The sequence below is a fragment of the Giraffa tippelskirchi genome, chromosome 9 (genome assembly GCF_054371585.1).
Source record: "Giraffa tippelskirchi isolate mGirTip1 chromosome 9, T2T-mGirTip1v1.2.pri, whole genome shotgun sequence".
Lineage (NCBI taxonomy): Eukaryota > Metazoa > Chordata > Mammalia > Artiodactyla > Giraffidae > Giraffa > Giraffa tippelskirchi.
The window spans coordinates 150,978,516-150,993,078 of NC_137283.1; the positions used below are offsets into that span (position 1 = coordinate 150,978,516).

The following is a 14,563-nucleotide window of genomic DNA, read 5'->3' on the forward strand; positions in this document are numbered from 1 at the left end:
TAGAAGCACATTACAATTATATAACACTTTCAAGTCGGATATATTTATAATTTATACCAGTTTGAATTTTCAAACTCTAAGACCCAGGCATTTTCATTTACTTTGTGCAAGAGCTGAGGCGGAATGCTTTGAAATGAGCAGTAAGATGGGGCCTGGTACCCTGAGGGGAGAATGAAAAAATTGTAGGAATGATGGCCTGTGTGGGCCTCATAGGGAGAGGAGGAGGAGTATAGAAGGATGGAACAAAGACTTCCTGGTGGTCCAGTGGTTAAGGCTCTGTGCTTCCACCGCAGGGGACACAGGTTCGATTCCTGGTCAGGGAACTAAGACTCTACATGTCGAGTGTTTCTGCCAAAAAAAAAAGAAAAATGATTCGTAGAAAGGAGGAACATGTATATCATGATAGTCCTCCTCCCAAGTACATCCCAAAGTGAACATTGGCTGGTTTTGGTAATACTTGGTTGAAGGAGAGACAAAGGGGAGGGTAAGGAAATCTTTGCCTTTCGAGTTGCCATCTTCCCAATCAGGGTTACCCCTTGGTCTCTGAGACCTATTCTTCTGTAAAAGCCCTGATAGCCTATGATTAGATCCCACATTTGGGAATCATTATGGCTTCAAAGACCCTGATGCTGGGAAAGATTGAGGGCAGGAGAAGGATGCACGACAGAGGATGAGATGGTTGGATGGTGTCACTGACTCAATGGACATGAGTTTGAGCAAATTCCAGGAGATAGTGAAGGATGGGGAAGCCTGGCGTGCTGCAGTCAGTCCATGGGGTTGCAAAGAGTCAGACATGACTTAGCAACTGAACAACAAACGGCTTAAAAAGCTTTTACGGGCAAACTTGGGAACCTTCTATACCATTAGAACTGGAACATATTTCCCTTTATGTAAGTAAACAACCATTTACCAGGACTCTTTTGGAACATGCTCTATTTTTAAATTGGTTCTGCCCATATGTGTAGAGTTGAGTGAGCCTGAGAAGTGGAGAGTCAACAGCCAGATTCTCATGGGGAGAACTTGGGTATTTTTCTTTTGGAACTCAGAGAACTGTTGTACCTCTCTGTACACCTTGAGGTCATTCTCAACTGTGTGTTTCTTAGACCAAAATAAAATTTATAATTTTTTAACATTTATGATTTCTATGAACATAGCTTTCCTATCTGAGAAACTTTAAACACTTATGAAAATAATTATGATGCTCTTCAGGTCACTTTAGAATACAGAAAACAGATGGTTAGAGGTTTGTTGACATGAGCAACTGACCTGCCGTGAGATATTGAATGCTTTAATTAATTTTTCTTCTTCCATGATCATTCTTCTGAACATCTTGAAAGACATCCAAGAGAACTTTCTCTTCTAATTATTTCCAGCTATTTCTCAGAAGTTCATTCAGATGTACAATTAAACAAATCATCCATACTTTGGGAGCACGAATTTAAACATCAAATGTTTACATTTACATATAGAAAGAGGATTAATTATCTCTCCTCACCACCAGATTTTAATCTTAAAAGCAAGTTATTAATTTTGCTCCCTCTTGTATGCTGCACAGTTGTTCAGTAAATGGGTTAAATAATATGATATCTTGATTCAGGAAAATGTGGTTCCCAAATGAACCATTTAGAGAAAACAGGATGTGACTGTGAGTAGAAGAGACAAGGATGTAGATATCTCAACAAAACAAGTTGGAAAGGAAGAAGTGGAAGGTAAATTCTGGGTAAGCAACCAACAAAGCCCATGAAACAGGCTATTATACTTAATTGTTGCACTTTTATTCTGAATGAAAGATTATTCTATATAAAATCTTTCCATCCCTGCCTCTTATCCCTACATACAGTTGCAGACTGTCTACAGTACAAACTTCCTCAAGTTATTTCTTGGCACCTTGGAGGGATGGAGAGCACAAATCATATTATGAACAGCTGTGATGTCTTCATCTTCTGATCTGAGTTGCTCAGCTCTCTGTGACTGGGAGGTGCCCAAAATCCAGACAATACTGCCATCCAGAATCACTCACGCACAGAGCTTACCCTGGGACAATTGGTGCTTTGTTCTTTGGAGCATGTGCCAGAGTCATACTATAATCTGTGCAGAATTGGGACAGATGCTTCTAATGTCTTGTGAAGTTTTCAGTGAAAATTACTTTCTGCTCTTGACTTCTCTGTCTTTAGAACTCAAACATTAACTGTAGAGACAGGGCCTGAGGACAGTAGACCAATAATTGAAGGATGGCTCCCACATTTCTACCTTGGATAGCTGGGTGGGAGTAGGTCATAACCAGGAGGACAGACTCCTTGTGATATTTAGCATCCAAGTTATGTGTAGCCAATTTTGTCCCCTATTGATCCTTTATAATGTTGTATTCATGGAAAAATAAGTCCTCTTTCCACTCTGGCAGCACTCTGGGTAAAAGAGGCAAGTTATATAAATATAATGTGAATGTGTACCATGAACAAAATGTATTAAGAAGGCCAGATGTTCCACTTTCCACAGTCTGATAGAATTGTAGTTGTCCAAAGTAAGCCAATATATTCAGATTGGAATATTGCCAAGAGAAAAAAGTGTAAGAACAAGGGTAAACTCGGCCTTCCTTTCAACAAGCTGCAGTTACTACAAGATAATATCGGCTTTCCCCTTCAGGGGCTTCTTTGGTCTGACTCTCTCTTGCAGAATCTCTTGTTACTTCTCCATCCCATAACCTCTCTACTCCGTTGGTCCATTCGCTGCTGACTTGCGTCGGTCATCTTGTCTCTTCATGAAATGCCCTTCTTTAGGTTCATAGCAATACAGGCGTACCTCAAGAAACAAGAAAAAAATCAAATAAATCAACTAACTCTACACCTAAAGCAACTAGAAAAGGAAGAAATGAAAAACCCCAGGGTCAGTAGAAGGAAAGAAATCTTAAAAATTAGGGCAGAAATAAATGCAAAAGAAACAAAAGAGACCATAGCAAAAATCAACAAAACTAAAAGCTGGTTTTTCGAGAAGATAAACAAAATTGATAAGCCATTAGCCAGACTCATCAAGAAACAAAAGGAGAAGAATCAGATCAACAAAATTAGAAATGAAAATGGAGAGATCACAACAGACTCCACAGAAATACAAAGGATCATAAGAGACTACTACCAACAGCTATATGCCAATAAAATGGACAACTTGGAAGAAATGGACAAATTCTTAGAAAAGTATAACTTTCCAAAACTGAACCAGGAAGAAATAGAAGATCTTAACAGACCCATCACAAGCACGGAAATCGAAACTGTAATCAGAAATCTTCCAGCAAACAAAAGCCCAGGACCAGACGGCTTCACAGCGGAATTCTACCAAAAATTTAGAGAAGAGCTAACACCTATCCTACTCAAACTCTTCCAGAAAATTGCAGAAGATGGTAAACTTCCAAACTCATTCTATGAGGCCACCATCACCCTAATTCCAAAACCGGACAAAGATGTCACAAAAAAGGAAAACTACAGGCCAATATCACTGATGAACATAGATGCAAAAATCCTTAATAAAATTCTAGCAAACAGAATCCAACATCATATTAAAAAGATCATACATCATGACCAAGTGGGCTTTATCCCAGGAATGCAAGGTTTTTTTAACATCCGCAAATCAATCAATGTAATACACCACATTAACAAATTGAAAGAAAAAAACCATATGGTTATCTCAATAGATGCAGAAAAAGCCTTTGACAAAATTCAGCATCCATTTATGATTAAAACCCTCCAGAAAGCAGGAATAGAAGGAACATATCTCAACATAATAAAAGCTATATATGACAAACCCACAGCAAACATTATCCTCAATGGTGAAAAATTGAAAGCATTTCCCCTAAAGTCAGGAACAAGGCAAGGATGCCCACTTTCACCACTACTATTCAACATAGTTTTGGAAGTTTTGGCCACAGCAATCAGAGCGGAAAAAGAAATAAAAGGAATACAGATAGGAAAAGAAGAAGTAAAACTCTCACTGTTTGCAGATGACATGATCCTCTACATAGAAAACCCTAAAGACTCTACTAGAAAATTACTAGAGTTGATCAATGAATATAGTAAAGTTGCAGGATATAAAATTAACACACAGAAATCCCTTGCATTCCTATACTCCAATATTGAGAAAACAGAAAGAGAAATTAAGGAAACAATACCATTCACCACTGCATCAAAAAGAATAAAATACTTAGGAATATATCTACCTAAAGAAACAAAAGACTTATATATAGAAAACTATAAAACACTGATGAAAGAAATCAAAGAGGACACAAACAGATGGAGAAATATACCGTGTTCATGGATTGGAAGAATTAATATAGTGAAAATGAGTATTCTACCCAAAGCAATCTACAGATTCAATGCAATCCCTATCAAGCTACCAATGGTATTTTTCACAGAACTAGAACAAATCATCTCACAATTTGTATGGAAATATAAGAAACCTCGAATAGCCAAAGCAATCTTGAGGAAGAAGAATGGAACTGGAGGAATCAACCTGCCTGACTTCAGGCTCTACTACAAAGCCACAGTCATCAAGACAGTATGGTATTGGCACAAAGATAGAAATATAGATCAATGGAACAAAATAGAAAGCCCAGAGATAAACCCACGCACATATGGACACCTTATCTTCGACAAAGGAGGCAAGAATATACAATGGAGAAAAGACAATCTCTTTAACAAGTGGTGCTGGGAAAACTGGTCAACCACTTGTAAAAGAATGAAACTAGAACACTTCCTAACACAGTACACAAAAATAAACTCAAAATGGATTAAAGATCTAAACGTAAGACCAGAAACAATAAAACTCCTAGAGGAAAACATAGGCAAAACACTCTCCGACATAAATCACAGCAGGATCCTCCATGACCCACCTCCTAGAATATTGGAAATAAAAGCAAAAATAAACAAATGGGACCTAATTAAAATTAAAAGCTTTTGCACAACAAAGGAAACTATAAACAAGGTGAAAAGACAGCCTTCAGAATGGGAGAAAATAATAGCAAATGAAGCAACAGACAAACAATTAATCTCAAAAATATACAAGCAACTTCTGCAGCTGTATTCCCGAAAAATAAACGACCCGATCAAAAAATGGGCCAAAGAACTAAACAGACATTTCTCCAAAGAAGACATACAGATGGCTAACAAACACATGAAAAGATGCTCAACATCACTCATTATTAGAGAAATGCAAATCAAAACCACAATGAGGTATCATTTCACACCAGTCAGAATGGCTGCTATCCAAAAGTCTACAAGCAATAAATGCTGGAGAGGGTGTGGAGAAAAGGGAACCCTCTTACACTGTTGGTGGGAATGCAAACTAGTACAGCCACTATGGAGAACAGTGTGGAGATTCCTTAAAAAACTGGGAATAGAACTGCCATATGACCCAGCAATCCCACTGCTGGGCATATACACCGAGGAAACCAGAATTGAAAGAGACGCGTGTACCCCAATGTTCATCGCAGCACTGTTTACAATAGCCAGGACATGGAAGCAACCTAGATGTCCATCAGCAGACGAATGGATAAGGAAGCTGTGGTACATATACACAATGGAATATTACTCAGCCATTAAAAAAAATACATTTGAATCGGTTCTACTGAGATGGATGAAACTGGAGCCCATTATACAGAGTGAAGTAAGCCAGAAAGAAAAACAACAATACAGTATACTAATGCATATATATGGAATTTGAAAGATGGTAACGATAACCCTATATGCGAGACAGAATAAGAGACACAGATGCATGGAACAATTATATGGACTCTGAGGGAGAAGGTGAGGGTGGGACGTTCTGGGAGAATGGCATTGAGACATGTGTATTGTCATATGTGAAACAGAGCACCATTCCATGTTCGATGCATGTGACAAGGGCTCAGGGCCGGGGCAATGGGATGATCCAGAAGGATGGGATGGGGAGGGAGGTGGGTGGGGGGTCCGGGAAGGGGAACACATGTAAACCCATGGCTGATTCATGTCAATGTATGGCAAAAACTATTACAATATTGTAAAGTAATTAGCCCCCAACTAAAATAAATAAATTTATAAAAAAAAAAAAAAAAAAAAAAAAAAAAAGAAATGCCCTTCTTTTTTGCTTGGGGTAGCATTCACCTCTCCAGAAAACCAATAAGCCTAATGTCTCCACCCCTCTCTGTACTCACCTCTGCCATACCTGGGTGTTAATTTTAGACATCTAAAAGATCTAGTCCTAAATATCTCATATTGCTTATGGGAAAATTGAGGCATGAAGAAAGTTGGTGTCACCACCAAATTTGGGCAGCAAGTTTATGTCAGAGACTGAACTAGAATCAAGAAGTCTTGTCTTCTAACCTGGTATAGTTGCCATCATACCCACTGCATTTATAAAGTTCTTTAGTTTTTCTGCCAAGAGGTATGTATGTAGATACACACACACACACACACACTTTTTAAACTGATGAGCAATAAGAAAGATGGACTTTTAAAAATTTACTTGCTATATATTAGTCTATTTAGCGCTGAGAATGCCAACCATTTAAATCTTACAACATGAAAATTAAGCCTGTTTAAGCATATATTAGTGCTGGGTTTGTATTACCTTTGGTCACCTAATTACTAAGATTTCAAGTTTCTAGCATCCCCAACTACGGGATCATCAGACTTTTAAAATCTTGCATTGCTGTAGACATGACTTTTAAAAAGAATTTCAACATGTCAACTTTATGGGTAGTAGTCAAGGATTAGCACTAAGAAGGCTGCTTGTTTCTATTATGTGTTCAATCAAGTCTTTGTGTTTTCAGCAAACTTATAAGAGACAGCATTATGGTGTCTTATTGTGGTACTAAAATGGGATTTGGGCAGAACGGGTGTCTGCTTGTAACACACAATCTAACATTATAGAGTATCTCAGGAAAGACTAGTTTGAAGCACAACTTCCAGTGACAGTCTCCCAGAGTATCACTAATTTTTGTTGTTCAAAGCAACCTAGTCTTTCCTATTTGCAACAGATGTGTCTAAACAATATATTTTATTCACTCAAGCAGAAATGTTTTCCTGCTAAAATGACCTAATATCATGTGGTTTTCCTTGTGTGTAAGGAGCATCTACTGCTTGGGAACATTTGGAGAAACCAAATTCAGATGTGTGGAAAGATAGGAAGTAGTGAAAAGCAGAATTGACCATCCGTTGGGCTAAAGGTGATATTAAATCCACCAACATAACAAGTAAAAATTTTGTGCATCGTTGTCAAGTGCTACCTGTCCCTTGAAAAGATTTCTCAATCAATGGGTATAAAGGGTTACAAGATCTCAGGTTTTTGTGAAATGTGTATCTAAAGAGACATAGAGACCAGAAGTATTTGAAAGTTGACTTGTAGACAAGAGTGACTAAAATATTTATACACAAATAGGCTTCTTTCCAGGAATATGGAAGGGAAGATTGATTCAAAAAGCTATTTTTTTTCAGCTGGTTTTTGAGGGCTTTTCTGTGTATTGGAGAAGGCTCAGAGTGCCTATGTATTGTTGTGTCCTGGTGCTTCCATAAGGGCTGAATGTGAACCTCATTGCTCTCTGTCCTGCCAAGAAAGCATGTAAGGCATTGGCTGCCCTTCCTGCAACTTTTCTGAAAACAAAACAAAAAGTTATCCTGGGAGCATTAAACACCAGAACACCTTCTAGACCAAGTGCAAAATGATTTGCTTCTTTAACAGCTCCCTCAAATATTAGTCAACTCCCTGAAGTCTAGTTCCAAAGAAGGAATTATGGTTTTCTCTAAAAGCCAACAGTTCCCTTTGTAAATTTCTGGACTTCATGGGGGTGATATTTTTGAGTTCTTCTACAGTAAAATTTAATGGTCCATTTGAGAAATTGTCTCTGTATTGAGCGTAGTTTGTATTTCAGGATTGCTAGAGGCAATTCTTGAGTGCTAACCTCCTCTTTGATCTGGGGGGACTCACTGGTTTCCATGGAGTCTCATTGGCTCAGGACCAAGTGAGAGCTCAGCATTCCTGTCAGCTGGGGTGCAACGTTCCCAATCAGGTCTGACCTGAACTACTTGGACAAAGGACTTTAAAAGCAGAATGCTTCATACGTCAGCCTGAAAATACGTTGCTTATTTTGGGAGAAGAGTGCAGTAAAGGTTTAAAAATGTGTGTTTCTTTCATTTATTTAAATTTTGATGCATTTCTGGAAAACGGTTTTAGTCTTCTGATGACACAAAATCCATACTTTCTCCAGTCCTACTTTGTACAAAATAATACAAAGCAGAATATCTTATTTGACCTTAAATGTAAATACGATGAGAGCCAAGTTATTGTGACCAATATATTTCACACATCTGGCAGTAATAATCTTTTTATTTTATGGCAGTGATGACTCAAAGCAGTTGTTGATCCTAATTTATTTTTAAACCTTTTAGCTTAAGCCTTCTTCTCCGTGCTTTTTTTCCTCCCCCACCTAGTGTTGTAGGATGGCGAAAATAAGATCACTGTAAACACCAACATTCATTTTTTTAAGTCAAACATTTGCAGGACTACACTGTGGATTCAGGAGAGGTAGATGGAGATTCCTGACTTAGAGCTTGTCTTCAAGTAGAGGAGGACGGGAGCCCACAAGGCTCATAACTGTAGATAGCTGGGATTGTCTTTAGCATGCAAAATGAGTAGGAGCAAAGAGAAAGAAAATATGACTTTGACTTGGGTTTGTGGGTGTTGAAGAGGCATTGATGGCATTTGTGCTCCTACAGAGGGCATTCTCTGGCCTACTTTGATGCCTGATTCCCTTGCAGTTACCACCTCTCAAATACACAGAGCTTCATTCTAGGGAAGAATTAACTCTTTAGCTAACGTGGAAAACCATGAGATGTTCTTTGGGGGAAATGTTTATCTAAATTACTTTCAACACTTTACTTGATGTCAGAGTTACCTGAATTGTTCATTTAGATCCTTTTGGCAGGATCCTGTGAAGCAATTATAAGAATGAATCTTACACTCAGTCAGGTTCTTACCAAGGTGTTCTCCATGTTGAAATCATGCTAACTCGGATTTTGACCTTGAAATGTATTTCTAATTTCCTTTTGAAACCATGCCTGAGATTACTAAGGGATTTTTGTATTTAAGGAAAAACATGACTTTATTAATTTTTATCCCTGCTCCGTCAATGAAATAGATGTTTATTTTTCTTCATAAATCCTGTGGATTTTGATAGAAATATCAAGAAAAACCATCAAGAAAAAGATTTTATATGATATTTTCACATGTGCTTATGTTTTAAAAGTAAATAAACAATGAGGAATCAATTTTCAAATATCAGTGATGTTGGTAATTTTTTTAAAATAATTGGCTTAAATTAAGTAGCTTCACTTTTCATAGCTTCTCAGTGACTTTTATTTCATTAACTGTATAAGGAATATGATCCATTTAATCATAATTGTAAAGACATGGATAAGATAAATGTTGGGTTTTTAACAAAGAATAAACCCAGAACCAAAGCATAGAACTAGAAGAATAGTCCGAAAAGGCAACATTAAGGAACTGAGCAGGGCCACCTCCTGCAGCTACGTAGACCCGCTCTACTGTACACAGACCCGCTCTACTGTACACAGACCCATGCTAATCAAGGACCCACCAGGAACAGAGAGCCCCCTGGAGTTGTGTCAACCTACCAGCCCTAGACCTAAGGGTTATTTTTAAAAGTTTTCACATCTTGGGGTTCATTTGGCAAACTTTTAGGCTCCCTAGTTGTTGGAGAAACCCTGGATCACACTACATTTGTAACCAAGGGGCCTTTTTATTGTTGACTCTCAAGAGTAGACCATTTGGCCAAGGCAAATGACTTAATGTTACAACTCCTACGTTGCTGCTTTTTCCTCATCCTAGGGACTTCTCCTTTAAAGAGGAAACAGCAGGGCCATTATGGGCAAGAAGGAACCAAAGCCCAAGACTTTTGAGGAACTGGTCGAGTCAGGAGTCCTCCACACCTCACTTACTCAGGCCCTCCTGCAGCCAACACTTGTGGACAGGCTCCGTATTCCAGGCACTGGAGCAGATATCGAGTTTACAGTGGTTACCATGGAAGTGACATCTGCAGGAAGCCTAGAGTCTAGGGGAGCTGAAAGATAATTGTAAAGACCATCATTAAGTGTATAATTGCACATTGTGGTGAATGCTATGAATGAAGAGAACAGGAGACTCTTAAGAAAGTGGATTTTCATCGGCAGGAAGAGCAGTCCTAAAGTTGGGACATGAATGGATGAATGAATGAATGAAAGCCGGAGCGTGTAGAGGCCGGTGAGCAGTGATGAGTGGTGCAGTGAGACGGGGCTGTGTGGGGTGATGAGGTGAGGACTGTGTCGTGCCCAGGGCTGCAGGCCATGTTGAGGAGTCTGGCTTTTATTCTAAATTCAGTGGGAGCATACTTAATAGGTTTTAAGCAGGGGAGCTGATGTAATTCAGCTTAGTTTTTTGCAGGTTTGCTCTTTTGGGTAAAGAATGAATTACAGATAAGAGTGAAAAAGGGGTAACCAGTTAGGAGCTTCTTCTTTTTCTTTTTTAATTGAAGTATAGTTGATTTACAGTATTTGTTAGCTTCAGGTGTACAGCAAAGTGAGATATATATATATATATATATTTTAAGATTATTTTCCATTATAGGTTATTACAAGATATTGAATACATTAATAATTTCCTGGACTATATAGTAAATCCTTATTGCTTGTCTATTTTAGGTGTAGTAGTTTGTATCTGTTAATCCCATCCTTCTAATTTATCCCTCATTCCCTCCCTTTCCCCTTTAGTGGCCCTAAGATTATTTTCTGTGTCTGTGAGTCTATTACTGTTTTGTATATAGGTTCATTTGTATTTTTTTTTAGATTCTACATATAACTGATACTATATAACATTGTCGTCTGTCTGACAATTCACTTAGTATGATAATCTCTAGATCCATCTATTTTGCTATAAATAGCAATATTTATTTCATTCCTTATTAATGGCTGTTGTTGTTCAGTTGCTCGGTCATGTCTGACTCCTTGTGACCCCGTGGACTGAAGCACACCAGGCTTCCTTGTCCTTCAACCGTCTCCTGGAGTTCGCTCAAACTCATGTCCATTGAGTCAGAGATGCCATGCAACCATCTTGTCCTCTGTTGTCCCCTTCTCCTCCTGCCTTCAATCTTTCCCAGCATCAGGGTCTTTTCTAATGCTGAGTAATATCCAATCTTAAACCAATCATCTGTTGATGGGCTTTCAATCACCTGTTGAAACAACTTGAGTTGTTTCCATGTCTTGGCTATTGTAAATAGTAAGGAGGCTTTTCAAATATATTGATTATATAATTATGAACTGGTTATATAGTATCAGTTATATGTGGAATCTAAAAAATAATACAAATAAACCAAATGGACCTATATACAAGTAAGAACTAATGGCTTAACTAATGGAAGAACTAATGGCTCCTTGAACCAACGAGTTCCCTGATATTAAAGAAATTACACTCTGGGGCACACAAAAATTGTGCAGATGTTATCAAGCGGCTACTATTTAAATAATGGAAAAATAGCATGTGGCCGTAACTACCTTCCCCCTTCTTCCCTTTACTACCTCACCTTTGATAATAACTCTGTCTGCCTGGGTTCTCTCTATACCGTGGAGAAAATTAGACCTGAATCCAGCACGCCCACATGAATAAATCAGTGTTACGAGGTGCTTTGCAGTACTGTACAAATTCTAGAAATTGGTGCTGCCTCCTCTGCTTTCCCCTTTTTCCTTGAAGTTCCTGGGGGAAGCCAGAGGGCTTTTATATTGTTTGTTCATGGAGATGAGTGAACTTCAAAATTAAGGATGATTTTGCAATTGTCTTAGAAGTTGAATCGTTTGAAAAGATCTAGTTAGTTGCTCATTGGAACTGTAAGCCTATATTAAGGCTCTATTTCACAAATAGTAACATTGAGGTGAAAAGAGAATACAGAAAATTTTAAGTCATTATTGCTTTGACAGATGTGTAATATAATTAGTATAAACTACTTAATATATAAATATATGTAGTAAATATACATAGTAAACATATAATATATATGCATTAAGTTTATTATAATGTGTAAGATATATATGAAGAATGTTTTCAATTATTATTTTAAGTACTATTGAAATATTGATGCATGATATCTTCAGCTCTTTGTCAATGTACTATGATTTCTTTCCTTTGAATCTTATGATAGAAAATCATATCAAGGACTTTAGAATTATAAAAAGTTTTTTAAAGATTATTAATAGGTGTAATGCTCTTTTTTTTTAAACAGAAGTAAATTACATAAAAGCACTTCATTATTATGGACTCAAAAAATCATTCTCTACCCCTCTCCAGAAGTGAAGTACAGGCACAGCCCAAAGTGACTATACGTTTAGTTGATAATTCAAAGAATGAAAGAGAAAAATAAGATATTTTTTGTTTCTTTGTAGATGCTTAATTAAGTTCATTTCCACACATAATTTTATAGTGAAAGGTGGGTGAGAACTCCTCAGGTTTCTAGTTTGGGTGAGAGGAAAGAGCACATTCATGGATAAAAAGGAAGATAACCGGTCCTTCCTACAACCTTCCTTTCTCTTTTAGTATTTCTGCAGGTAGACACACAGCATGACTGTGTGCTTCTAACTAGCAAGGAATAAATAATTCAGCATTTTCTGCTGCATATCAACTCTCTGCTTATTTTCCCCCTCAAATTACATATTCTGGCAAGGTTTCTCACTTGTTAAAACATTTAATTATTATGTTTGGCAGTCATGGTTGGTTGCATTATATAAACAGATGCCTACTTCAAACATCGAAACTGATTTTTTTCATAGTCTGCCAGAAAGTGAGACTATTTGATGTGCAGTTTGAATGCTCTATTTCTGATTATATAATTTAGGTCTGGGAATAGAATTCTGGCACTTGTCTGCAGTCTTTATGACATCGAAAATTAACTTTTAGCCTCCTCTTTAAAGGGCAAATCATCTTGGATAAAAGTTCCAAAACCACTATAAGATGAGCACCATTCTTTAAAAGATCCTTTTATCTTCAAGCATGTGCACATCTATCTAGGACTGCACTATTTGTAAACACTCTGGGTAATCTGTGACCTCTACAAAGCTGTGGCTAACTCAGCTCCCCATCCTAGTCAGTGTTGGGATGAAGAGTCTGCTAGAAAAACTTGCTTTTCTTCTGCCTTTCTGTAGCCAGTGCTTGCAATTAGGTGCTGAAATATACTTAAGAACACTTCCCAGGGCACTAGATTCTTATTTAAGGCATATACCCACCTGTAGTCAAATAAATTTAGGTATCCAAAGCCATTAATGGACTGTTTTCTTTCTAAACTCAGTTTCTAGAAGAAACCTTCCCTCCCCATCACAAACACAAACTAGTTAGATATGAGGGATGTATTTAAAGAGAAAAGATAAACCTCCAGAAGTGTGTTACACAATTAGTTCTCATCCAACCCTCTTCGCCTTCTCCTCCCAGAGTTTAGTCAATGCACCTAGTAGAGTTGACCCCGAGGCAGAACAGAGTCTGACTCATCAGAGGGAGGCTAAATTACAGTTTGGACACCATACTTACTGAAGTGGGAACCTGTATGACTTAGAAAAAAATTAACAAGAGTTGAAAGAGTTTTTTATTGTTAACTCTAAAATGACCAGAAAGTTCAGTTAGATAGAACTTTTAATCTCTTAAGGAGTTTGGGTAATTGCTGTTTTACTTAATAACAGTGACAGAACTAATGACCTCAAGAGGCCAAACCCTCTTTCCCCTGACTTCTCCAGAATCAGCTTGCTACTAGGAAGTTATAGAAACTCATCTGAGAGTGATATCCACTGAAATGAGGAGTAGTGAGAAGGTTGGGTTCAATCTCTTGTTACAAAACAGAAATAAACTCACAGACTTAGAAAGCAAACTTGTGGTTACCAAAGGGGAAAGGCCATTGGAGGGTGGGGGCGGGATAAATTAGGAGATTGACGTTAATAGATACATGACTATATGTAAAACAGATAAACATGGACCTACTGTATAGCACAGGGAACTATATTCAATACCTTGTGATAACCTATAATGGAAAAGAATATGGAGAAGAGTATGTTTCATATATGTGTGTGTGTGTGTGTGTGTGTGTAACTGAATCACTTTGCTGTATACCTGAAACTAACACGTTGTAAATCAACTATTGTTGCTGTTTCGTTGCCAAGTCCTGTCCAACTCTTGCGACCCCATGGACTGTAGCCTGCCAGGCTCCTCTGTCCATGGGGTTTCCCAGGCAAGAATACTGTAGTGGGTTGTCATTTCCTCCTCCCGGAGATCTTCCCCACCCAGGAATCGAACCCACATCTCCTGTGTCTCTTGCACTGTAGGCAGATTCTTGACCGGCTGAGCCATTGGGGAAGCCTATAAATCAACTAAATTTCAATTTTAAAAAGAAGAAAAAGAAAGAAGCTCTTGTTACAGATTATTGTAGAACTAGGTTTTTGGTGTCTGGATTTCAGTTTTATTTTGAATTACACGATGCCAGATTACACCTCATACGTCTCCTAGAAAAGGTACACACAAACTC

General features: G+C 37.9%; 1 protein-coding gene and 1 non-coding gene across 3 annotated transcripts in view; both read left to right on the forward strand.

Annotated features, from left to right (window-relative positions):
* PLEKHG1 (pleckstrin homology and RhoGEF domain containing G1) overlaps positions 1-14,563 on the forward strand; it is a 253,513-nt gene that overhangs the window by 81,478 nt on the left and 157,472 nt on the right. The gene's annotated exons all lie outside the window — the stretch shown is intronic.
* TRNAG-UCC (transfer RNA glycine (anticodon UCC)) lies at positions 251-323 on the forward strand. Its single transcript has one exon. It is a non-coding gene; the product is annotated as a tRNA-Gly (tRNA).